The sequence below is a fragment of the Poromitra crassiceps genome, assembly GCF_964638095.1.
Source record: "Poromitra crassiceps genome assembly, chromosome: 3".
Lineage (NCBI taxonomy): Eukaryota > Metazoa > Chordata > Actinopteri > Beryciformes > Melamphaidae > Poromitra > Poromitra crassiceps.
This window is the reverse complement of record NC_139625.1, coordinates 63207153-63222031: the sequence shown is the minus strand read 5'-3', so window position 1 is coordinate 63222031 and position 14879 is coordinate 63207153. Positions and strand designations below refer to the sequence as shown.

At 43.9% G+C, this 14879-nt stretch overlaps 1 pseudogene across 1 annotated transcript; it reads right to left on the bottom strand.

The window, feature by feature from the left end:
• Positions 1-3104: 3104 nt before the first annotated feature.
• Positions 3105-7371, bottom strand: LOC310773212 (centrosomal protein of 41 kDa pseudogene; annotated as a pseudogene). Its single transcript has 2 exons — positions 6924-7371; positions 3105-4021 (listed from the first exon to the last, which is right to left on the bottom strand). The product of its transcript is annotated as a centrosomal protein of 41 kDa pseudogene (transcript).
• Positions 7372-14879: the final 7508 nt, after the last annotated feature.

The following is a 14879-nucleotide window of genomic DNA, read 5'->3' as shown; positions in this document are numbered from 1 at the left end:
GTCACGTACAGTGTTGCTATATCAATTATGTATAGTGTATTTTGTGTGAAATGTCTTGTCTGCTATACCTTTACCTATTGCGTTTGGATTTTTGCGTACTAGCCCTTTATCAAGATTTGTGTAACAAATACTGCATGAAAACAACCCACTTCCTTGTTATTTGCAGTGGGTGATAATGTGTCTGAATATGCACGCACGCACGCGTCTACACACACACACATTTGAGGAGGTGTGAAAGGCATCTGTGAAACACTAGCTATGTTTGCGCAGAGTGCTAGAGAAACACAATGGGGCTCTTCAGATTCAATTCAAATGCAAAGTACATGCACACGCACACAAACGCATGTACGCATGCACACACACACACACACACACACACACACACACACACACACACACACACACAGACGACACACATGTACTCATTCCTGCCCAGTGCCCACACACTCAGCTCATCATCACACACTTACAACACGTACAGTACACGTATGACAGCAGTGGAAAGAGACAGACAGACACATTGCCTGACAGTAAGGCTGTACAGAGAAAAGTCCAGATGGAAACAAGGATAACGGTAAAGTAGGCTATGATTCATTGTGTACACTAGTCTGACATGTTTGAGCAAAGATATATTAAACCAACTACGGTGCACCATCGACCGACCCCCACATCAGAGAGAAGCAAAATGGCGTTCGAGAAGGGAGATCCACCGTAACCCAGATTTTGGCCTTAATGGGGATTATCGAGGTGAAAAAGAACAACCCAGAAACAAATTTTTTGTTTTATACACTGTTGGAAAGAGCAGCGTAAGCTAACAGAATTATCTTTGTACTCCAAAGATGGAGTGAGATGCACCCCCCAATGTCTTGACTGTTTCCAAACCATGTTTTTTGAGAAAAACTGACTCAAAGTTTGGCAAAGTAAGCTAGTTCTGCTTGTCACCCTAACTTCATGAGCTTCAAAACTATATTTAGCATTTGAATTTCACAATAATCTTTACACAGAATGAAAGCCAATGCGTTATTTTACTCAAATCTGATGAAACCGCAAAACGCAAAAAAATATATATCTATATATCTATATCTATATCTATATATATATATATATACTATATATAATGTATATATATATATATATATATATATATATATATATATATATATATATCTATATCTATATATATATATATACTGTATATATACAGTATATCCCATCCATTCTAGCCACACAAAAGACGTGTGTTTACAGTCAGCTATTGTGTTGCGCAATCGAGTGAATGAAACCACGTTTGATGTTTTCTCTATAATCCTGCAGATTCAACCCCGATCCTGCTGAAAATTAAAGAACTTATGTAACGCAAGTAAGGACTTGAGTGTTTGATTAGTAACTGTAATGTGATTACTGGATTTAGGGACTGTAATGCCTTACACTACTCGTTACTGACAAATGTAATGTGATTACAGTAACACGTTACTTTGTAACGCGTTACAAAGTAAAGCATTTTCAGCAGTGTTGGGGGTAAAGTAACGCGTTACTACCCCCAACACTGCTGAAAACGCTAATTGATTCAAAAGGAGGGGTGTGAAGGGGACAGTCCTTGAACTAGACACTTAGGAGGCCATCAGTGGAGGGAAGTAGGAACTCAGCCTCACTATTACATCTAGGAGGTCTAGACGATTCTGTAGTCCTAACAGACCAAGACTACGTGGATGCCATCAGCCGACTGTCTGAAGCTGGAATTATGCTTCCCGCATCGGCGAGGACCGCGAGTGTCCGTGCGGAAAAGTGACCTCAAATCAGCAGACACGCCCCTCCGCAAGGCTCCTGTGCGGATGGTTTTCTCAGCTTCTTCACTACAACAATATGGTCCATTCTTCTATATGGCTCTGAATGCTGCATGGACCCAGGCAGGGGTGGAAAGTACTGGTGAGCTAGCCAAATGTAATGATAATCGAGATGACTGGAAATGCCATTGGAGGGCTTGTCTGACAAGGGCCTACAGTAATGATAACACAGTTAACAGCTAAATCTAAACTCTCCTGTGAGCTCGATCATATAAGTGGTTGCAAAACATAACCTCCCCGTAAACACACCAGATGATCAACTCGCTCAATGCCAATCTTGGACGTGAGCCCCCGCATACTACAGTGGGGGTCTTGAATGTGTTTATCTGAGCCATTATCACAATATTATTTGGCTACGTAATAGTCTAGGGGTTTTATTTCTCAATTAAAATTTAACTTTCTTTAACACACTTAAAGACCGCACCACAAACTGAAATGAATGTTTGTTTGGGCTGAGTTAGCATTGATAATCATAGCTTAGCATGAAAGCTTTTACTACAGCGTAGATCTGCCCGTAGTGTCGTCTGCGCTGACCCACGCTGCTTCTCCCAGTCGTGGCCACCTTGGATTCCAGCGGGTCTCTGCTCAGCCGACACCCTGCAGCTCGTACCATTGTTGTGTTGGGCCGGGTTCCCCAAAGCACAAGACCTTCGATCAGGTCCAGACAGCCACAAACATAAACACTTGGCGAAACATCCATTGAAGTTTGGTGTCACAGTTAAAGAGTCATGTGGTCATTAGTTCATTAATATATCTTAGTGTCCACATCGCAAGTGTTCCTTTCGCCATACCTTGCTCATGGAGCTAGGCGTGCTCCATTCCTCCGTCTCAAACATCTGTCGCGGGCAGCTGGACAGCCTAAAATGATGTCCCCTCTGCATGGCCGCCCTCGCCACGTATAAGCCGCAAACCTGCCTGTAAATGCTTAATCCTCTCACAAAATTGTGAGTAGGATTGACAGCCAAATTAAACCAATGATTGCTCCTGAATTAACGTGCCTGAACAATGTATCCTGAGAGCTGTTTCTAATCAGCCGCTAAACTAACCCAAGAGAGCTCATAAACTGACCTTTAATCTTAACAAACGATGTCAACAGATTGCACCATAACACTTGGGACAGCCGGTCTGGCCTTCCAACGTCAGCATTCAGTGCAGATGTGTTGTTGATAGCGGCAGATAGCTTTCTGCATGCGCAGGATCCAGAAGGTGCGACAAATCTCTGTGAACACTGTCTCTGGGCCGGTATGTTTTGAGCGTTTGTTATTTCCAGGGTCTACTGCTCTGGATCTTGGCGCTCTCCTTCCCAGCTGTAGAGGAACTCTGTCGATTGTGAGCGCTGGATGCTTTAGACTGGGCGCTGCTCGATGAGAATCGGGAGCACATGCGGCTGGAGTCTTCGGAGATGGTCATGTCGTCTAGCTGCTGTTGGATCTTGTTTAGCTCGTCCAAAGTAAATCTCCACCTCTTATCCGCTGCCTGAAGTAGCTGCTGTGGCATGGAGCGCTTCTTCCCTGCCGTTGACGTGGGAGACGGCAGGCAGGAGGCCGGGATGGAGCCCGTCATCAACCCTTCTGGAAACTTCTGAGCCAACACTTTAAGACCTCCGGACAGCATGAACAGATTCTCAAATCCCTGCTTGCACATGGTGGTGGCTGCCTGCCTGGCCATCCACTCGTCCTCATCATACACGATGATGATCTTCCCCACTGCATTTTTATAATCCAGCACTTTGTTGGTGTGGTTTGTTCGAGACAGCATGGCCATGGGGAAACTGTGTGCACTGATGATGTGGCAGTGATTGTACTGCTCGCAGTCCCGGACGTCCAGCAGCAGGTAGGGGCAGTCAGGGTAGGATCTGTCATCCGGCCGGGGGCTGGATGCCGGCATCACATTCACCATCTTTTGACCATTGCTGACCAGGTCCAGCTCTCCCACACCGCTGATCACACTCAGCATTGTGGACCGACGGGAGGAGCCAGCATCTGTGGCCTCATTGTTGTCGTCCAAGAGGTGAACTGGCATGGATGAAGCCTGGGAGGAGCCGTTGGTGTACAAAGACAGACGATTCAACTCTGCATCGGCCAACACAGACAGGCGGTCTTCTGCGCCGGGGTAATCTCCAGCATTCACACGTTGGTTCAGGTCTGATACGGACGCTGCCCTAAGTCGCTCCAACTCTGCATCGGACAACACAGACAGGCAGTCTTCTTTCACACTTTCGTTCAGGTCTGATACGGCTGCTACCTGAAGTATCAACTGTGCAAATGTTGTCACTTTTAATCGTTTGAAGAGTTCATCCTTTCGATACCTGTAATTTCTTTTGGTCTCCTCCAGCTTCTCCATATACTTTGGTAGACTGCATCCTGTGTCCAGCGTTGTCCTTACGTGTTGATACTTGGGGTTTTGTGGTATCCTTTTTTTCATGTACTCGGTACTTCCAATAATTTTGCTCGAATGACCAAAATGTAATGTAGGTTGATTCATTGTTATTTAACTGCCGTTGACACCCAGGTGTCGTTCAAGACAAGACGAAGATAATTTCTTCAGGTCAATTTATAACCTCAGCAGGAAAGGATTTATGACTTCACTAAGTGACATCATCAGTTCACTGGACATTGTGACATCAACACTGATGAAGTCACTGTTGACATTGTGACATCATCAGTGATCACTGATGTCCCTATTGATAATGACTATCAACAATCATTGCCCGAGTGACATCACCAATGACATCACAATTGCCATCACCGATGACATCACAATTGCTTGAGTGGCATCATTGATGCCATTATCACTGATCACTGATGACATCACTCATTGATGACATAATCACCGATGACATCGCGATTGCTCGGTGTCATCAGTGTGACATCATCTGTGAGGACCTGGCCACTTTCTTTGCTTCACTGGGACATACAGATGTTACTCATCCAACTTGGCCATCCTATTCACCTGTTCATACGCGGGGGTGGGCCAAATTCTTCCGGGTTGTGTTAACACTTCCGCTGGTCACGGCGCGAAATACAAAAGAACGTCAGAAGAAGAAAGTTGTTTTTGTAGCGGACAGTGCAGGGGGTAAAACAAAGAACGTAGCAGCCTACTACTTTGAGCTCGGTACATAGCAAGCAAGCGGAGTATCCACTGTTAGCCAGGTCAGATAACATTATCGTCGACAATGACGAGCACTTTCTTGTAAAACATACCTGGACTCCAACAAAGAAAGCTTCAGATGGTTTTCTCTCCTCGGAGCGCAGCGTGAGCAACTTACGTCTATAAGACCCGCAGACGTTAAGTAATTCCCTGGAATGCGAGAATTAACGAGCCAGTTACATGGCATTGCATTCTTAGACATTGCCGTTTGCTTTTATTTCGTATGTTACATACAATTGGCTAAATTATTAGTTAACACGTTCACTGCCAATGACGTGTTGATACGTCAAAAAAAATCCAACGGTTGACTGCCAATGACGTGTTGATACGTCAAAAAAAAAAAAAAAAAAAATTTGACGGTGGGACGTGGATCAACGCCCCCCACGTCTCCTATAAAAAATATTGGAGCCACCGAACATGTACAACCCATTCCACCGACCCACTAAGTGGCGACAGTGCTCTCCAGACTAGAAAAAGCCCAGCCAAAACTGCAGGGGAACGCGCGAGGAAACCATTATCATACTGTAAAATGGATTGGCGAAAACGCTTTCGCTTTCGCGCATTATCGCGCTGGGAGCTGGCGGTGGGGGATTGCAAATTTGCATAATAGATTATGCGTGCAACACACTTTGAAACACGGCAGAAAGCCCACAATCGCACGCAGCTTCATTGCAGCTGAGCTCACTACCGAAACGACTCATGCAGACTCGCCCAAAGAGCAGCCGCCAGCAGCCAGGCAGCACAGACAGGCAGAGCCTCGCTTGTGACAAACGCTGCAAAGCCACTAGAGACACACCCTTGGAGGGAGGAGTTTGAAGGAGAGGGGGTTTCCTGCTGCTATGGAGGAAATTACTGTTCAAAACTATTGTTTAGATGTCTGACGTCTTACGCCAAAAATAAATGGTTAAAGTGACTGTTCTATCGAATTTCACAAAAAGCCATTTATCTCAGAATAAATTTTCAGACGCTGAAACCATGCTGTATTCTACTGCTAATGCCTACATAACTACTAACTCTACAAACTAACTCTTTTAGACAGAGAAAGCACACATTCTATTAGTTCTTTTGAGATCATTTGTGTTCACAAAATCTTAGCAGAAAAGAATCCTCGGCTCTTGAAAGATGAGCCAGAATCCTCAAAAAAAAAACCTTGGCAGAACCTACCTACAGTATTGAAAAAACGGCTGGCAGTGAATGTGTTAATTCAGAGTTAGATGATATTGGAGCAGCCAGCCTTTTTCTTTTTCTTTTTTTACCTGGAAGTCGTGACACAACCACACAACCGGGTCAAATGGGCGTGGCTACATAAGGTGAATAGTGCCACATTTCCAAGTCGCTGCTGTGCTGCCGTGGCAGCAGAGAGAGGAGCCTTTTATGAAGAAGTAAGAAAACGATGGGGTTGTCCTATAACCCAGATTTTACGAGTGAGAACGAGGAATCTCACACTATGCCAAGCACCTACTGGAAAATGTCTATTTTCTCAAAATTGACCCCTATAAAACCATCCATTGCGCCTGAAGGCGTCATGGCATCTGGCCGATGGCGCAGCCACCCACTCCGCCCCGCGACCACCACGTCACTTCCGCGCCATATTGCCCAGATCTTCACTCAAAACATCCAGCAACCCACTATTCCGAAGAAAGCAGCAAGGCTAGATGTGTGAGATTCCTCGTTCTCACTCGTAAAGCCTGGGTTATAGGACAACCCCAACGTTTTACTTCGTTTCGAACTTCGGAATTTCACACTATGCCAATTATCCAACCAACTTTGCTGCAAGGAAGCACCTTATGTGACCCTGAGACCCGAGGCTGGCAATGGAGCACATGGCGTCAGCCCATGTCAATCCGTAGGCGGTAGCCTGGCGGCTGACATTTGGGCGCGCTGGCCACATCAAGGCTATAGAACCTAACAAAAGTGTGGTGGGTAGACCATGAGGCAGCCGCACAAATGTCTTCCACTGACACACCACGCAACAACGCCCAGGATGTCGCGACACCGCGTAGAGGTAGGCCTTAATACCCTCCGGGGGAGCCTTCCCCATGGCAGAGTAGGCCAAAGCAATGGCCTCCACTATCCAGTGCGACAAGCGCTCCTTGGACAGTTCCCCACCCAGGGCCCGCGGCCCAAAGCAAACCAGTAACTGGCTACAGGTGCACAGCGTGCGTGTCCTGTCCACGTAGGCCAGGATCGCCCGCACCGGGCAAAGCGTGTTCAAGCATCGCTCCTCCTCCGAGCTGAAAGGAGGGGGACAAAAGGCAGCCAGGTCCACGACCATAGATCTGAAGCTGGTGTTTATATTCTTAGGCTGGTAGGTGGGGTTTCCAAGGGCTCTAACGGGGGACCCGAGAGACCCTCGAACACCGTGACCAGGCCCCATTTTAGGGAAGACATTACGCACCCGTGGTCGCAGCCTGCACGCCCCTTTCATAAAGCGGGAGACCAGGAGGAGGCTCCCCACCGGTTTCCCTTTGATCTCTATATGACAGACCTATATGGCAGCCACATAGACTAGAGGTCTTCACGGGTCCAAAATCACGGACCCGGACCCTAATGGACCCGGGACATTTGTGCCCGGACCCGGAGTGGACCCGTCTATTATTAGAAATCTGAGACCCGGCCCCATTCAGAACCGATAAATGTTGGACCCGGAGTGGACCCGTCTATTATTAGACATCTGAAACCGAGGCAGAGACTAGTGGTGCCGACGTCAAAGTTGCTTGTTAACTGCTACAAGTTGTAGGCTATATCAAATGAAACTTTGGGCATCTTTATTAACTAACGTTATAGCATATTCTCCCCTGGTTGACGCTGTGGAGCTGCTGCCCCGGACACTGCCTGACCGTGACGTAATGCATATTATCCATTCATCCCTGCCAAGAAATGTGTAATAAAAAAATGTATCCACGTTATTCTTCTTGCTGACTGAAAAGCCACATGGCTAACGTTAAATGCGAAGGGACACGCCGCCAACATCTTCACTGTGCGTGCAATGCATTAGAAAGTGCGTTTCACAGTGAAACATGGGGGCTGCTACTGTTAACGCTAGTTAGATAGTAGCCTACTACAGTGGCAGTCTCTATGCTACCGCCATTCATTCGCCCAAAAACACACACAACAGCGCTAGAAACAATCACATACATGTTGTGACTTGTGTACTCACCATGCGATCATCGAATAATAATCCAAAAGTACGGAAACTGTCATTTTCAAAGTAAATCCATAGCGAGAGGAGCCAGCAAGAGCGTTACCTCTCTGCAATGAAAATCACTTCCTTGTTTGCCTGAGACGCATGTGTACCCATGGCATGCGCTCACACATGCGCCTCATGTAAACGAGGAAGTAATGTAATTTTCGTTGCAGATGGGAACGCTCTTTGCTACTTATTTTCTCTATGGATTTACTTGCAGTTTGTGACAACAAGCCTCACGTGCGCTGTTTTGATGCGTTTCTCTCGTGACCAGCGCTGATCACGGGTCTTCTCGGATCCACTCTTATTATACATAAAGATAAATAGACCCGGACCCGTGGGGACCTTAATTGACCATAAGAAATATGGACCCGGCCCCGTACGGGTCTCGGGTCGGGTCCCGCGTCCTAGGGTCCGAGTAGACCCGTGAAGACCTCTAACATAGACCTTAAGGGACTGAGGGGACTGACCCACATCATACAGGCTCTGCAGGAAAAAGAGGATGGGCTGAACACCACAACACACTGGGGATCCTCGTTATGATCCGCACACCAGTGGGAGAAAACTTGCCACTTGTAGGCTGTTACGCTGCTAGCTAACCTGGCTCGTACTAATTCCTAGTTTACCCCGCTAAGGTTAGTCAGCCCGTAAACTGGCGCTTCCCTACGTGTGTTTTAACGTGAAAGTGAAACTACCTGGGTGAATGTAATTCTATCTGAGGGGTATCATGTAGGTTTGACTCACCCAAGACTTGTCGTTAATGTTATCTACTCCTGGTGTTGTTCTTGGCTTTGCTTGCTGCGACCAGCTCATGCTTGAGCAGACGAGCCCTGTTCAGCAGCTTTGTCTGTCCAACTCGGCCAGCCCGCTCTCGGTCTTGGTATGGAAGTTCAGGGGTTGGGGAAATGTGTATCACCCGTGGTCCGCGTGTGAAAGGTTGTTTGAATAGAGTCTCTTTTGTCTCTGGAGTCCGCCTCAGCATCCTCGCTTGTTGTGGCACGCTTACAATTCAAACGCCACAGAATCTCCGCACCCCTTCCAGGTGCAACCCGTTGGGTTAATGAATCAAACACCACTCCACCCCCTTTGTGTGATGTCAGTCTCTCCCTATCAATATTCTAACCTGTCCAAACTACACCTACTCCTATCCTAACATAACCACATACCCAGCTCTAATGCTCTATCGTAACATGCCCCCCCATAAAAGAAAACATAGAAAATTAAGTAACACCCACACCATATTTTATATATTTTTTCGTATATTTTCCTCATAAGGTTTTGCCTTTTATTTCCTACACTATCTTTTCAGCACTTATTTATAAGTAAACTTATCTGCACAATTTTGTAACATCTGCTGCATAAATCAAATCAGAGATATCAAAATTATCATCTTCCTCTCAGGAAGGAAAACACTAAGTGAGTGTACAAACTAAACCAAAAACTGGAAGAAGGAATGCTCAGCTAGGCTCCCCTACTGGCATAAGAGACAGGGCATCTGCCAAGACATTATCTTTACCTGCCAGGTACTGTATAACCAACGTGTATGGCTGCAAAGCCAGTGCCCATCGGAACACTCGCTGGTTTGATGTTTTGAACTTGGCTAGGAAAGACAGGGGATTGTGGTCTGTGTCCACCACAACTTCTCGACCTAAATGAGACACATACACTTCAAAATGCTTAATGGCCAAGACGAGACCCAACGCTTCCTTCTCAATAGTTGAATAAGCCTTCTGGTGTTTGTTTAGCTTCTTTGAGAAATACGCCACTGGTCTTTCCAGTCCATCTGAGTAGTAGTGTAGGGTTAGCACCCCTTGAAAAGAAAAATAATTTTATTTTTTTAGAACTTCCTCAAAAGGGTTACTTCCGCTTTTTTGAAAAGGGGAAGTGATTTCTATTTGGGTAAAAATCAATTTCTCAGTACTTCTGCAAAGTGTACTTCTCCATTTTTTTTGTCTTGTGCTTAAAAAACACTTTTCTTGTGGAAAGTGGTTATTTCAATAGTTCTGCAAAGTGTACTTCTCCATTTTTTTTGCCTTGTGCTTTTAAACCACTTTTCTTGTGGAAAGTGGTTATTTCAAAAGGCCTCCAAAGGCCACTTCCCCATTTTACCCCATACCACAGCTCACGACAAAATAGCAGCGTTTTTTTTTTGATCTCGGGGGAAATACATTTGAGCAATCATTATGCAAACCCAGCTGGATCATTTTACATAGTGGGTAATATCTCTTTTGCTCGCTGTTGTTATGGACGCGACTTGTGAAACATCAGCATTTTCTATCTCGGCCAAAATGCATTTTGGCCCATTTTAGGAACTACTAAACTAATATTTTGTTAACAGCGGAGACCATTTTCACTGTCTCAATCAATCTCTATCTCAGGCCCCTCACCAAGACAGATTCCACTGCCTGTTGATGTTTTCTCTGACTCAACCGGCCCCCCAGGTTCCCCTTTCCACCCCCTCCCCCACGTGACGTTGTCTATTACGACGGCCGGTGTTCTGTCGATTTCACAATCTCTGACTCACCCAGGCTTCCCCTGCCAGCCCCTCCCATCCCATCCCCCACGTGACATTTGTCTATTACCATGGCCGGTGCTCTGTCGATTTCGCAATCACTTCTGTTTTAAATAAACTTGTTTGTTTTTTTGACCGTCAGGTGGGGGCGTTCCCGGCAACACGTAACACCCCTTGAAAGCTACGAATAGCTGCGAGATCAGGTGGGCGTTCCCAGCAACACGTAACGCCCCTTGAAAGCTACGAATAGCGGCGAGATCAGGTGGGCGTTCCCAGCAACACGTAACGCCCCTTGAAAGCTATGAATAGCTGCTTGCTCACGTATTTCTCTGACTCACCCATAGAGGCCCCACAGTTTTTTCCTCCCATCCCCCGCTTATATGTATGTACAATACAATGTACAATGTATCCACCATTCAAATATTCCATAATTGCATATTGTGCATGTAAATATTCCATAATTGCATGTTGTGTAGGCTATCTTAGCTAGTATAGCAATTCTGTCAAATATTCCCAAGGCTATTCTGTAGATTCCATCCGGGCAACACACACACACACACACACACACACACACACACACCCACCCACCCACCCACCCACTCACAGACATATTCACAGCCAGCCACAAACATAGCGCGCGTTAGATTGTGGGCAGGTTTTCTCATTGAAACATTCCAGATCACATCCCAGGTCACAGATTTTTCCCACTCCGGATCCAATTGTGACATCACCATTATGTTTTTTTGATAGGCTATAAGCCTATTAAGCTTTGAATTAAATATGATCAATACAGATTGAGGTTTCAATTTCAGGTTTGAATTGAAAACGATTGAATACAGACTATGGTGTATGACTATGCCGGTTGCCCGTCTCTCAACGAGAGCAGAGTTACCCAGCATGCACTAGTGTGTTTCAACACTGTGTTTTTGGAGATTATATGTGCTACGCGATATTAGTTATCTGCAATGTTATGTGATGACTACTAGAGTTTGTACCCGTGTGAACTACATTGCTTTACGTTGTAAAATGTTATATGGCAGTAAAATGCCACTGAATGACCAAATTGATGCATTGATAAAAGTTAGTTTGTTGTTTATGCGTATGCAATAACGGATGCGTTATTATATTTACTGGAATACATACACACGCCAACCTATGTGTCCTATCAGAGTTTGTTACGTTATTGTACAGCATTTGGTTCAAACACAGCTGCATCACTATACGTGTGAGCGTAAGTATTAATGGTTTACAACTTGTTTGTGTTGTACAGCATTTGGTTCAAACATATGGCGACATTGAATCAGTGTTAGCTTAGCGCTAGCTAGCTAGCTAGCATACACTACGATCTGTAGAATTGGCCTGTTTTTGGTCGATAATATAACTAACTAGTCCTCCTCACAGAATTGGTTAATTTACTGTGAGACTTTATGTTTTGTAGACAAGCACCAAGTATATATATATATATATATATAATAATAATAATAATAATGGTATATAATAATAATCTTTGTAATACAATTGTTATAAAATTAAAATGTATATCACACTTACAATATGTTTTGTTGTATGTATTACAACTTAATTCAACTTGGTCTCCCCCCACATCTCCTCTTCTCTCCTCTCCACACCTCACCCCTCTCCTCTCCTCCCCCCTCCTCTCCTCTCCTCTCCTCTCCTCTTCTCTCCTCTCCTCACCTCTTCTCTCCTCTCATCAACTCACCTCTACTCCTCCACCCTCCCCCCTCTTCTCCTTTCCTCCCCTCTCCTCTCCTCTCCTCCCCTCTCGTCTCCTCTCGTCTCCTCCCCTCTTCCCTCTCTTCTCCTCTCCTTTATAGATGAGGGGTTTCAGACAATGTGTCCATTGTTACAATATGTTTGTTGTATGTATTACAACTTAATTCAACTTTTCTTACTACACATTCCAAACATTAACACACATCAAACACAACAACTCTTTTCTTACTACACATTCCAAACATTAACACACATCAAACACAACCACTCTTTCTTACTACACTTTCCAAACATTAACACACATCAAACACAACCACTCTTTCTTACTACACTTTCCAAACATTAACATACATCAAACACAACCACTCTTTCTTACTACACTTTCCAAACATTAACACACATCAAACACAACCACTCTTTCTTACTACACTTTCCAAACATTAACACACATCAAACACAACCACTCTTTCTTACTACACTTTCCAAACATTAACATACATCAAACACAACCACTCTTTCTTACTACACTTTCCAAACATTAACACACATCAAACACAACCACTCTTTCTTACTACACTTTCCAAACATTAACATACATCAAACACAACCACTCTTTCTTACTACACTTTCCAAACATTAACACACATCAAACACAACCACTCTTTCTTACTACACTTTCCAAACATTAACATACATCAAACACAACCACTCTTTCTTACTACACTTTCCAAACATTAACACACATCAAATCAAACACAACCACTCTTTCTTACTACACTTTCCAAACATTAACATACATCAAACACAACCACTCTTTCTTACTACACTTTCCAAACATTAACACACATCAAACACAACCACTCTTTCTTACTACACTTTCCAAACATTAACATACATCAAACACAACCACTCTTTCTTACTACACTTTCCAAACATTAACACACATCAAACACAACCACTCTTTCTTACTACACTTTCCAAAACATTAGGCGTTTCTAAGATGTGGGGTCAATATCAATCTAGAATCTAGATTGATTTGATTCACTAATTTGGCGTTCTCTCATGCAAAATATCCAACATCCAATATCCAGAAGTAGTGATTACTACACAGAAGTAACTTTAGTTCCAACATTTGCTATTTGCTTCAAACATAATTTGGATCAGTTGTAACTTTGACCATTTCTAACAATTTGTAGACAGTGAATTTACACAAGCACTTGAGTGAAATTCATAGTACCTATAGGGACTGTGATTGAATGAACGCAGATTGTCAGATTTGTTTACCAAACCCTTATCCTGGTGCCTGCAAGGGTCGTCTGTACCACTAATGTCAGCCACTATGTGTTACAATATTGGGCTGGTTTCATAGATCTGGCCCAAAAGTACATACATACATGTTAGTTAGTTAGTTAGTGATAATAGTCAAACATGGTTTTTCATGTTCTGACTTGCTGAAATGTATGCTGCATATATACATATATGCCTCTACCGTATGGGTTTATCATAATAGTCATGTTTTTTCATGTTCTGACTTGGTGAAATGTGTGTTGCATATATACATGTTAGTTTACACATAATAGCCAAACATGGTTTTTCATGTTCTGATGTGCTGAAATGTTTTACACGTCACGTAAAACAGTTTTTTAAAACAGTTAATTAGCCTACACAATGTGTTATTTCAGGTTATTGTAAGTTATTGCATAGTTGCAATCTTTCATACTTACATACTTACAAGTGGGTTGTTTTTTAATGGCATGTGATTTGCGGTTCTAATTACCCAATGTGTAAGGTGATTGTCAATTGTCAATTGTCAATTGTCAATTGTGTAAGGTGATTGTGATGTCAGGTGATTGTAAGTGTGCCATACCTACAAGCCTTCATATCAGTTGGTTGTGTGAATGATTTTCTGTACCTCTTGGTGCGTCAGCATTGTCTTTGTCAGGCTTAGAAGCAATGTCTAAACAGTAAACAGTTTATGACAAGTGGTGGCAGCATGCTATGCTACTACACAAGACGTGTTATGGTACATAAATAATATGTAGCGTGTAATAATCTGTAGAACTCTGTCAGAGTTCTACTCTGTCATTATTTTTACATTTTGACTTTGAGAACTATGATGAACTACTGTTAGTCTCTGTACTGATGTACAAAAGTAACAAGATTGAGGTTGTGAAATCTTCAATCGGAATAAAAAAAAACTGGATATAATATAACTGAATCAGTTAGGCCAAACTATTATCAGTCAGGTCGGTAATGACCGGGGGGAAATTATATGATTATTGTCCATTGTGTGTATGATACAACTTTGTTTATCATTCTGCCCCTCACACTATACAGTCTGTATTTAACTCAACACACTGTACCTGCCCCTTGACCTCGGAGGGGCTCTTCTGTCAACGGGCCTGAGGCAAGGTGTGGTGATCACAAGCATTGGCATAAATATTGTGGTCAA